Here is a 12,942-nt window from a genome sequence, read left to right on the forward strand (position 1 = left end):
TAAATAAAACTGTATTCTTTACTTCTTTAATACAGGCGAGCTTTTATAGATTTAAGCGAAAATATGATCAAAAAACATGTGAGTATTACACGACAATACAATACAATACAAAGACTCTTTATTGTACACCAGACATAGTAAGTGATACAGAAAACAGATACACAGAGAAAAAATTACAAGGTGAGCAATAGGCGACTCTATACGGCGTAGCGTGTTTAGATATTTTTGATCAGGTTTTTACTTAGAAGAGAATTCGACTGTACCAAACATGTGAAGACACACCTATAAGTACTAATTCTCAATCGAAAATTCCTTAAAACATTGAGGTACAGTCACCAGCACCAATATCTGACACAACAAGCGTGCATAAATATCTGATACGACTCTATTTCCAGGGCCGGAAGGACGTGTCAGATATTTTTGCATGCTCCGCTGTGGCAGATATTAATGCTGGCTAGAACTAAGCCTTTCGATTGTTACAACCGCCTCAGTGATCACATTTTTTTATGAATTGGCCGTAGAATTTTATAACATTATAGAAAGATAATTTTTTAGACACCCTGTACTTCTACTGGATAACCTGGAAACTGTAACAGATTCTTCTAACATGTAAACAAAAAGAAGTGTCCACAAAAGTAAAAAAAAGGAAACGATCGAAAATGACTCACTTAGTTCTTCACTGTTGGTTGGTTGTGACGTCTTCCGGCTGATGATGATGATGGAAACATTAGATACAGTAACATCTCCAGCTAACCAGTAAACACTTCCGTCAAAGCTCTCGCAAAAGCAATCGCATTCGCGCCCAATCGCGTCAACAATTAGTAGAATAATCGCGCACCAATTAAAACTGCTTATTTCCGCAGCCGGCAAAACTGCTGCTTAAACAGCTTTCAACACCCAAACAGAACAGAACCTTAATCCTTACGCACAAAGTCGAAAACCTTTTGAAACATTCAGTCTGATTTAAACTCGAGATTTGCCGTTGAATTTTGAACTCTGAAAATGACATGTAAGATGTGTTTTTGAGTGTGTTTGCTGGAATGAAAAGCAGTAAATGGGAAATTAGGAGCTAACTCGTCTCGGCGGAATAAAACAACTCTTTGCTAAGATAATGAGAAAGAAGGTACAGTCGGTGGAAAAGTACTTTACAGGCCTAGGGAGGTAGATAATGTCTCAAATACCAGGTAATTTAGGTCTACTTCTGGTAAAAACTAGAGGTTTATGCCGACAGACCTTCAAAATTAGTTCCAAAACTTCCATACTTACAATATACAGTAAAGCTTACACGTGAATAGATCCCAAACATCTTAACTTTTTTCAATGTTTAATAACGCTTTAAAACACGAACAAAAGCACTCGAGATTTGCGCAAACAAACAAACAAAAAACTGTTTTGTGTCGGAAATAACACCTCTTAACAATAGTATGAGTACTCCACCAACAGCTGCGAAACTTGAAATCATTAGATAATGATACGTATCCTTGAGTATTTAGGATCTTTATGTTTGAAACGAGGAGCACAGTTAAGTTGGTTTTGGCTAACTTTGGCGGTTTTGCACAACTGCATTAGTTTACAGATTACAACTACTTATCAAATAACAAACTTCAGATCTGCAGTCGCATAACTCACTATCCCTCCAATTGGAACTTTCAGACGTTGCGGCAAGGTTTGATGGTGGTTTTTGCAACTGTAAAATAATGTTGTTTTTCGTAGTATCTACTAATACTGAGGTGTTTTGGTGATTTGCACGTGTGACAAAAGAACAGAATGCGGGTATGTTACACAAAGACGCGGCGGGATATTGTTAAGTGGAAATATTACGAGTAGAAGATTAACAAGAATTATATAGTTATATTTTACTAATAGATAGTATAAGTAGGTACATTACGAGTATTTCCAAGCCAAGAAAGCGAATATGTGCTTTCCTTGTGGTTTCCTCAAAAATTCTCACTAATATAAGTAATGTGGAAGTATGTCTGTACGTCTGTTACCTCTTCACGCTGAAAAAAATTTGGTACGAAGTTTGTTTGAGATCCTCGAAAGGACGTAGAATAAGTTAGCGTCACTGCTTAAGTGGCTAAATAGACAAGCTGGATATGTGGTGCATAGGGGAACTTCGTGTCTGTACGTGAGCAGTGTTTAGCTTTATAGCCGCGGTACGAAATACAAAGAGGACCTGGGTCGATTCCCAGGCTGATTTTTCTGGTTTTCTGTGCATCTATATTTCAGTGAAATTTAGGTTTTACGGATGACCGTAAAAGTAAAAATTTGGTATTGAAAATACAAAAAGATCAAAAAACAATCGTACGAATAGTTTTTATCCCGGAAATATTCCTAGTTCCAGCCGAGAGTGATAACCGAATTCTTCGCGGACCAGACGGAGTCACGAGCAAAAAGCTAGTCTAAAATAAATCAACAGACAAAAAAGTAATTCACTTTATCTTAAGTGTTTAAGTATCGACAAAACAACCCACCTACTTTTCTTATTAAAGATATTTGAAGACAGTATTTTCTAGCCAAAACACATGAAGCTATTGCAGACACTGATAAAAACGATGTCAAACTAACTTTTAATAACTTTAGTGTATAAAGTCTAGTGCCTTCATTTTATATCGGCGTATCTACATTCCTTAAACTTTCTAACTCGGCAACAATTGAGTTTTTATTGGGTGGTTGTTCAAGGTGTTAGCGTTTGTGAGCAAAGCCTTGACTAAAAGCTAGTGTCATAAAAACCAGTTGTTCATCACAATCAACACTTCGCGTTGGTTTCCTCACGATTTTAGTTAAACTTGTAATGCAATCGAGAGATGCGCGGAAATGGAAAACTTAACGCGGTTATGCGCAGTGCGTAAGCGACAAGCGGAGGCGGTAGCGGGAGCGGGAGCGAGGAAGATAGTTGGAGGTTTAGTCAGTTCTCTCTCGTTCAATGATGCGTGTATAATGTAAAAGCATATAATGCGTCAAATAGGTAGAGGTATGTTTTTTTTGATATTATATTTTTGCTGCAGCTGAAAATTAGCGCTGTGGTTCCAAGTATGTACATGCCTAATAATGTTATATGCCTAATATACGAGTAATTGTTACCTACTGTTTATACGCCGAACAAACATTTTCTTTCTTTTCTTCTTTCATATTCTTCAAGCTATGTCGGTTACTCTATAGTTCTTTGGCGAATTTTCGTATTCCTGATTCTATCGCACAAAGAAACTCCAAGCATACTTAGCTCTCTCCATTGCTCGTTGCGTGACGTTAAGCCTTTCCAAGAGGCCAGCAGTCAAGGACCACGTCTCAGAGTCATCCATATTCGCACTAATATTATAAATGCGAAAGTGTGTGTTTGTATGTTTGTCCATCTTTCACGTCGAAAAGGAAAGACGGATCGACGTGATTTTTGGCATAGAGATAGTTTATGGGCCAGAGAGTGACATAGGCTACTTTCTATCCCGGAAAAATGCACAATTCCCGAGGGAACAGCGCAGGATAACCGAATTCCACGCGGGCAAAAGCTAGTAGATCATTAATCCCCGCTGGTCTCACGTCACTTGTTCCACCAGGAAGCTGCACTCTTCGGTTCCCGCGACGCTGATGACTGCATCTAATTGTCCTGGGATATCCAATTCTTGCGCCTGATTATGTCTTCGTCGGTTATAGACTAGCTGGATCCTGTTGCTTCACAGTTGTGGAAAAAATAGTCTAGTTCCGGGTTTTTGGGTGATAGGTGAAGCCATGGTGGCCTAGTGGTTCGACCTATGGCCCTTCGTATGCGAAAACTGTCATTTGATTGTGATTGCGAGTGTCAGAGACGATACGCAATAGACCAGGTCAACCGTCAATCTCGTTGGTGGATCCCTACGCTGCGCTTGCCGATCCGCGGTCTCCATTAGAGAATTCGCATTCACAGGCATAAGATAATCTTGCTGTACTAATGCTAATTCGCGCTTGACCGTCTCTCTTGGCCCAAATAAAAAAACAATGGCGACCACTCGCTGTTTCTTTCTGTCTAGATTATGGACTGAATAATAACTGTACGAGTACCACAATAAAAAATCACACATTTTCAACCTTACACCTCTAGAATAAAGACTATGAAAAGAGCTATTTTAAACTTCACACTATAGCATTAAGAGTGATTATCACGCGTATTGGGTTTTTATAAAGGTACTTAACACCTCTAAAGTGCAGCTATTAGCGACCTTATGCTTTTGCAATAAGGGTTATTATAACAAGAGGTTAAGCACTTCAAAAAGTACGTGTTTTGAACCTTACGTGTATAATGATAAGAATGGGTTTGAATAATATAATTTATGTGTATATGCGGTAATAGACTGTAATACGACTAAAATGATGAATTTATTTGCCGGCTGCCATACAAATGGTTTGAAATAAAATATTTACTAGGTAGGTAATTAAATTTATGAAAAATTGTTTAATCATATTTCACTTAAACAGTCATACTTATTAATAGTGCCCGATATGGGTAAGTTTTTTATGTCACTTACAGATTTATTGTCCGTTATCTATTATCCACCTATAAAAGAATAACGTTTTTTGACACATGTAAGTGACTGTGTATACAAAAAGGTTTCTCGAATTTATACAAAAATTAAAACGTTTGTTCTGTAAGTAGGCCACAAAGGGTTGTTTTTTTACATGTATTTTTTTACACCACCAGAGCTTTTTGAGAGACCATCATTTCCCAGGAGAAGGTGCCGCAAAAAATTCGAAACAAAACACTACACTTTTAAAGAAAGAGAAGAAAAGAAAGAAAACCTTTATTTAAACATTAATAATAATAATTTAATATTAAATATTATTAATAATGCACTAAATAAGTTTATTGTTTAACCTTTTTAACAATAACTTAAAAAAAAATTAAAAAAAATATATAATAATTTTAATATATTTTTTTAATGTACTAACTAAAATATATCTGTGCGACCGATCCTTTCTCAGGATGCATTTTTTGCTAAAACTCGCATTTTATCAGAGATAACATCAAGTTACGCAGAAAATTTCTTCGAAATAATTAGAACCGTTTTGAATTACCAAAACAAATAAATATAGTATAATATAGTATCATCATCTTGGCCTATCCGCCAGTCTTACCTTGGTATATCCAGCTAAGCCATTTAGTCATTTTCTTTTAGAAGACGTTTGTGCGGCAGCCGGTGTCCCATTGCTGTGGGATTCGTCGCCTGCCGCGCCCTACAATGCATTGAACACTATGAACAAGCTTCAGCGGATTACGGCTTGCTCACGCGCATCATATTTGCTAATACTTCCTTATTAATATAAAAACAGGAATTTAAACACGCATGTAGGCTTTGATAGAACTGCGGCTCTGTTTAAGAAATTTGAAACAGAATAACGTAACCAACTTAAAAAAGCTGAAAAACACCAAACTTTAACACCCCTCTTTTTGCGTAGGGGGTTAAAAATGGACATGGCGAGTTGAACTCACGTGGGGATGGTTCCGAATGATAAAATATTTTGGTAATGGACCTACATTTTTTATTCCGAATTAAGACACTACTTTAAAAAATCTCGTATCCAAAATCAATATGTCAACAAAATTTAACCTTGACATACTCGTAATGTTCATAAAGTTCACTCAGAAAATTATCTATTTTGAGGCACGACTTTTTTAATAGTAACGCTATTTTGAAATATTTAAAATTCGTTCAGGTGTTTTGGCGTGAAAGATAAACACACATAGTCATCCATTCTCACATCTTTACTTCCGTACTAATACTATTTATTCAAAAGTAACTCCGTCGGTCTGTCTACCTGTCTGTCTCTTACGTCTCACGCTTAAACCATTGAACTGATTCAAATGAAATTTAACATGAACTTAGTTTGAGACCCTAGGAAGTACAATCAATTTGATTCTAAGGACACCACACACACACCACTTGCTCGTTTACCATCCAGTCGATTAAAAAAAAAAACTACAGAACCGTGTCGTACCTAATGACATTTTACGTCATTCTTTAAACGTTGTTACTACAGGTAATGTAGGACTAAATACGACAGTTTGACGGCAAAATACATCAATATTTTGCCAGATATTAACGGTTACCAAACGGTTATAAAATATATTTGATCAACTGTCAAATTATAAGTTGTTTATATTGCGCTCCGTTAAAATTATTGCTAATATACTGCTAACACATCACAAATCATCACGAAATCGAGTGGAATCACAAGACACGACCGCTACGGATGTGGAGGGTGTCATTACGGCGCTTTGGTGAGCTGTTTAAAGTAATTTTTTTGACCTGATTGAACAGAGTTAATCACTACTATTCTGGATTACACGCACACAGGCAAACACTTTGAAATAACAGCCTATTTAGTTTAATTAATTACCAAAATAAGCGGTAATCTATCAGCTGTTTGATGACAATTGTCCACTGTCATTGTGACATCAACTAAGGTGAACGTTGTTTCGACGTACCAATATAACAAATTGAAACTACGTTCGGAAACTTGTGAAGAGGCGCGTTCAATTTACCAACTATTGAACAAATTACAAATCTAAGGCTGAATATAATCACTACGAGACAGCTGTAAATTGAGCGTGGAGAGATGCAGAGAGCAGACAGTGCTGATTTGGTATGTGATGGCTGTACGAGGGAGCTTCAGACTGGTGAGGAGTACTTGCAATGCATGGTAAAGGATTGCGGAAAGCTGTTTCATGTTTTATGCACAAATAAAAATCTTACGCTGGAGGAAAAAGATACTTGGGTATGCCCAGAATGCTGTAATCTTTTTAGAAAGAGTAGAAATTACGACACTCCTGTTGGCACCCCTGTGACTATTAAAAATATCGCGGTCAGAAATAAAAGTGAGGGCCCTGCCCCGGCCCCTCAACTGCAGTCCTCTGGGGAAGCATCAACCTTGATCCTTGAAGTGCAACTTATTAGGGACCAAATTACAATGTTGTCAGAACGTTTGGTTGATGCCGTCTCTGCTGTGGCGCAGTATCAGGCTGAGCTCGCAGTTTATTCCAAAAAGTTCGAGGTCGTCACTGAGAGATTGATGCAACTGGAATTATCACAGAAATGCTGTTGTTTATCTGCCGCTTCTGCATCACCAAGAAAGAAGAAAGGGATTCGGAAGCAGCCTGTGAGGTCTAAAGGGAAACTAGATAAGTCTGATAAAGAGGCCGTAGGTGGTAATTTGCATGAGGAGACTGATGCTGGGAAGTCGGCGGGTAATGGTTCAGGGCGGTCTGAGAATGCTGCCACGGATGGTGATGAATCCGTAGCTGACGTATGGCAAGAAGTCCGAAACCGGAAAATACGATTGTCTTCTGTGCGGTGTACTGCTGGTCCGGAAGTTACGTCGCTCAAGGCTGTTGAGATTCGCAAGTATGTGCACCTCTGGAACATGATGTCAGGAGTGGACGATATACGTGCTTATATGCAAACTCTATGCCCTGGGAAAGGGTTTACAGTTGAAGAGCTCAAGGCTAGGGGCGACTATAAATCATATAAGATTGGTGTTCCCTGTGAACTTTATGAGAAGTGTCTGTCCCCGGAAGTTTGGCCTGAAAATGCGCGAGTTAAGGCGTGGTTATTTCGGAGACCACAAGATAGCGGCGCAGCCTCGGCGTGGTCGAAACGTCAGCAGTAAGCGGGTATTGACTCTGGATATTGTGTACCAGAATGTGAGAGGCCTCAATACAAGACTTAATTATTTTAAACAAAATCTTCTGTCTCTTGAGTGCGACGTGGTTGCTGTGACCGAGTCATTCCTCACTGAAGCTGTCTATGACTCGGAGCTTGTATGTGGCGGATGGGCAGTGATGCGCCGTGACCGAGCCACTGGTGCGCGGGGTGGTGGTGTACTGTTGGCGGCGCGTCCCGGTATCACCTTGCGGCGTCTCTGCGACTTCGAGACATCAACTGGTGAAGACTTATGGGTGTCATTCGTTGTGGAGCGTTTTACATACTATATGTGCGTGGTATACATCCCACCTAGTGCTTCTGATGAAACTTATATGAGATGGTTTCAGAAAGTGGAATCAGTAGCAGATAAACTGAAGAGTGCAGTCATAATAGTTGGTGACCTGAACTTGAACCTAGTTTATAAATCTCGGAATATTTTAAACTACTATTCTTATTTTTTAACTGTGTGTAATTTGATTGAGATGAATGAAGTAATTAATGTACATGGTGGTAAATTGGATGTCGTATTGGTGTCTGAGTGCACATGCGGTATTGTTGTCTCAGAAATGAGTAGCGGGCTGGTTCCGAAGACTGATGGGTTCCACCCACCTTTAGAGATCTCTATTCCTATGGATTATGCTGCCCAACGATTGTCTACGGAACGATTGGAGCCCAGCAATGTCGACATGCAGCGGGACTGGAACTTTAGTAAAGGCAATTATGAACTTCTTTATGAACTTGTGACTAAATCGAATTGGCATGAAGTTCTTAGTGCTGTGAATGTCGACATTGCTGTGGAACAGTTTTATAAAATTATTTATGACATATTTGACCAGTGTATACCTAGAAAGAGTAGATCAAGAGGTCTCAGCAGATCCTATCCGGTTTGGTTCACTGCAGATTTGATAAAAGATTTAAAGCGCAAAGGTGAACTGCATCGGAAATGGAAATTGACTAAAAATAGGTTTATTTATGACGAATTCTCAAAAATAAGGGCCGATGTGAAAAGGCGGATATCGTCGGCCTATAGTAGCTATCTTGATCGAATCCAGGCTAGTGTGAAAGATAATCCAAAAGCGTTTTGGCAGCACGTGCATAATCTAAAATCGAAGGGTGGATTTGTACCTCGAGTGACTTTTGACGGTAAGGAATACGTTGGTGAGGGTGCAGCCACCGCGTTTGCTACGTTCTTCTCGGAGGTTTTCTTGCCGAATGTTCCTTCTCTGGACCCGAATGCTCGAGGTTGTAGTGGACATAACCTTGTTTCCAACTATGTTAACATAACGTCTATAACAATGGAAGAAGTTGAGATAGGCATAAAACGTCTTAAAGCAAGTTGTTCGGTTGGGCCTGATAATTTGCCGGCATATATAGTGAAGGGATGTGTGGACTATTTCAAATTGCCCTTACTTCACCTGTTTAACTTGGCTCTTGCATCTGGCACCTACCCGCGCCTCTGGAAGATCTCTAGAGTGAGACCAATTCCGAAGGCTGGTGACGGTACTGTGGTGGAAAATCATAGACCTATAGCTGTATTATCCACTCCAGCGAAGTTATTCGAAGCCATAATTCATAGAGCTCTGTCTGCACAGGTCAGGCCATTCTTGAGTGATGCTCAGCATGGATTTAGGTCGAAGCGCTCTGTCGATACGAATCTGCTTATCCTGGTTGACATCATCTCGGAGCATCTTGATAGGGCATACAGGTTGATGTTATTTATTTCGACTTCAAGAAGGCATTCGATCGCGTGGATAATGATGTGTTAATGCTTAAACTTGAACAGATTGGTTTTACTCCCAAACTATTGTCATTCTTCGCTAGTTATCTACGAGATCGACAGCAGTATGTAAGACATGGGTGCTTCGTTTCGGCGCCGTATCACACTAGGTCTGGCGTAAGTCAGGGCTCTATACTGGGGCCATTTCTATTCGGGATTATGGTTAATGACCTTGCCTCGGTTCTCGAATCGGCACAGTGCCTTCTTTACGCCGATGACCTAAAGCTGGTTTACGGTGTGCAGCAGAGGGGCGACTGTGACTCTTTGCAGAGAGATATTGACTCGGTTTTCCGGTGGAGTGTAGAGAACAGGCTTCTTTTCAATTCAGCCAAATGTTCGGTATGCACTTTCAGTCGTGCACGCGCCCCGTTACATGCTCAGTACGTATTGGGGTCGGAGCCCATTGACCGCGTGAGTTCAATTAAAGATCTGGGTGTGCTATTCGATACCTGTCTTACCTTCCATGACCACATTGCGGAGCTATCTTCCAACTGTTTCCGGAGACTGGGCTTCGTTATTCGTAATGTACGAGATTTTAATGATGCTGGAGCTATAAAACTTGTTTACAATGCGTTAGTTAGGAGCAAACTGGAGGCTTCGTCAATTATTTGGCACCCGCATGAATCTGCGTACTCCTTACTTCTGGAGAAGGTCCAAAAAGCTTTCCTTAGGTTTTTATATAAGAAAAAGTTTGGACACTACCCATTCTTATACCCGACAAATTACCTTCTTGGGACTCTCGGTTTCAACTCTCTAGAGGTGAGGCGGAATTGCGGGTTACTCATATTTGCATGTCAGGTTCTGCGGGGTGAGTCGGACTGTCCCGAGCTGGTGGCTCAACTTGTGAGGTTGTATGCCCCGGATATTCCGAAAATAAGGCTCAGGCCACGACGGCGCGATTTGCTGGCAGTGCCGGCGGCGCGTACGGTGTCACGTAGGAACTCGCCTTTACTCCGTGTCCTAACACAGCTTAACGCGTTGCTGGCATCGACACCTGAGTGCGACCTGCTAGCGTGGAGATGGACGGCTGTGCGTGCTGAATGCTTGCGGTTTTGTGAGATTTTAGATGATAGGATTTCGACTGTCCCAATTTGAACCTGTTATTATTATAATAAGTTTAAACCTAAGTTTAGTTAGTATGTTCAGTGTAAGTTTAAATAATAGATTTCGTTTTCGTGGTGCATTAGTGTAAACTGTCATGCCACGTGAACATAGTTTTTACCAATAAATAAAATAAATAAATAAATAAATAAACACTTTACCGACAATCGTTTCTCAAGATGTGGATGTGATGGTAATACCGATTGCTCTCAGTGATCCTGAGAAACCTATATGTTGCTTAAACCCAAAATTGGTCGAGTTATACGAAAAATATTTTGTTTTCTAACAAAAGCCCTTCGAATATCGCGAAATATTGATCCTATGAGTATGGGTACTTAGTGTCATTCAATTCAGCGCAAAAAATTACATAGAAAACGACACCTCACTCGCCTAGTTTGTAAAATTTGCATTTTTTAAACGTTGCCCCCTGCCCATACCCCCTGTGATGGGGTAGGACGTCTAAATTTTGATAGGACTCGGCAGATCCTCATTTCTAGTGCCAAGATAAAGCTAATACCATTTAATAATACAAGGTTCCATGGTGGCCCACTTGAATTGGCTGACTACATCAGAGAATAGTTTTGTATATTTTTCCCAAGACTTAACAATAAACGAGAGTCGCAACAGCTACTTCATAATATCAGTAGGATTAACACAATTAAAAGATACTTATTAGTTCAGGTGTCTGCGATATAAAACCATCAAGGACCTCCCCCCCTGTCCAGTGGGGGAGTAAATTAGGTTAACCGGGCTGCGAGAAAAGTAGTTTGCCTTCGTTGCGCTTATTAGCGCTGGAGACTAGAAATTATAAGTGAAGTAGTGTTTGGAACAACTCCTGGAAGAGATTACTAAAGATGTAAGTCATAGCGGTTTTCCAGGTGTTCTGCCTTTTCTCCGAATTTTTTTGTTCGAATTTTATTTGCCAGTCAATACTTCGCCGATGATTATTATTGATCGAAATAAAATAAAAACTCCAGATATTGTCACTTCAAAGTTCAATATTTCAAAAACGGCTGAACCACTTTTGATAAAACATGTCTAAGAACCATCGCTAGATATCGTCCCAATACAATTGCTTTTGCAGAGCGGTGTTGCCATACAATAATTAAGCATTTTTTAGGGTTCCGTACCTCAAAAGGAAAAAACGGAATCCTTATAGAATCACTTTGTTGTCCGTCTGTCCATCCGTCTGTCAAGACCCTTTTTCACAGGAACGCGTGGAGGCATCAAGCTGAAATTTATATCAAATACTCAACGTCTACTGTCCCTTGGAGCTGTGAAATAATCAAACTTCTAAGCCAACGCAATCATGTCAAATTTCATGACTGTAAGCCCAGCGGTTGTTATTTCGAGATTTTATCCCTATCCCGTGGGAATATCGGAATAATATCTATCTTTATACCAAATTGCATTTAAATTAGTAAAGCGGTTTCAGCCTGAAGGAGTAACAAACATACTCACTCACTCACAAACTTTCGCATTTACAATATTAGTAGGATTATAGGTTTATAACTTTATAACTTACTCCACTTACCTTTACACAAACCTGCTAGTTTCAGGTTAACCCTTTACACGTCAATACAGCAACAATTGGACGCGAAAGAAACAAAACGTCCCGGCCTCCATCCCTCTCGCCCCTATAGCTCCGTCCCGCTCCCCCTAAATGCATTAAGCATCCATTTTTGTAAGCGCTCCGAGCCAGATCCAATTTCAAACTCATTTGTTAGAGCATAAAACAATTATTAAAAAACGCCGGTGATTTGGTGAACAATTTTTGCCGTTTTAGCCAGTTAGCGGGAGGGGGGGGGGATTAGGGGGGACAGCTCGTGTGTTCAGGGTAAATTGTTACATCACATTAGATAGAAAGTCAATTCTGTATTCTTTTTCCTACAGTCACCTGGAGAGAGTAGAGAAATAAATTGATAGGTAGCAGCTTTGATAAGACAAAGTAAGTGACATAATTTTACATTTATATTTGTTTTTTAATAAGGTGATAATATTTGTTCTTGGCCCTCTGGGTTGTGGCAGAATATCAGTGTTTTGCTCCTATGAGCAATGTTGACCACTGAGCCACGGCCCTTTTGCACTACTGCAGCGCACACAAACAATTGAAAATTGTTTACATTTAAGTTAGGACTGTTCTTTTTTTTCTTATTTATGTAATTTTGATTGTGTGTGTTTGCAGTAACAAATAAACGTTTTATCTATCTATCTATCTATAATTTTAAATGTTACCATCCTAAACTTAAAGTACATCAATTAACTTAACCTCCTAACCTCCTCCTACACGGCCAACACTATGCTGAGTTGGGACCGCTTCGCGATTTCGCATATTTTTTTTTAATGTATTTTTATTATGTTTTATATACGTGCGAAGAGCGAATAAATATT

At 39.6% G+C, this 12,942-nt stretch overlaps 1 pseudogene; it reads left to right on the forward strand.

The window, feature by feature from the left end:
* The first annotated feature begins 6,939 nt into the window (after positions 1–6,939).
* The window catches only part of LOC141440236 (kynurenine/alpha-aminoadipate aminotransferase, mitochondrial-like), a 14,154-nt pseudogene continuing 8,151 nt past the window's right edge, over positions 6,940–12,942 (forward strand).

This window comes from Choristoneura fumiferana, chromosome 22 (genome assembly GCF_025370935.1).
Source record: "Choristoneura fumiferana chromosome 22, NRCan_CFum_1, whole genome shotgun sequence".
NCBI classification, from domain to species: Eukaryota; Metazoa; Arthropoda; class Insecta; order Lepidoptera; family Tortricidae; genus Choristoneura; species Choristoneura fumiferana.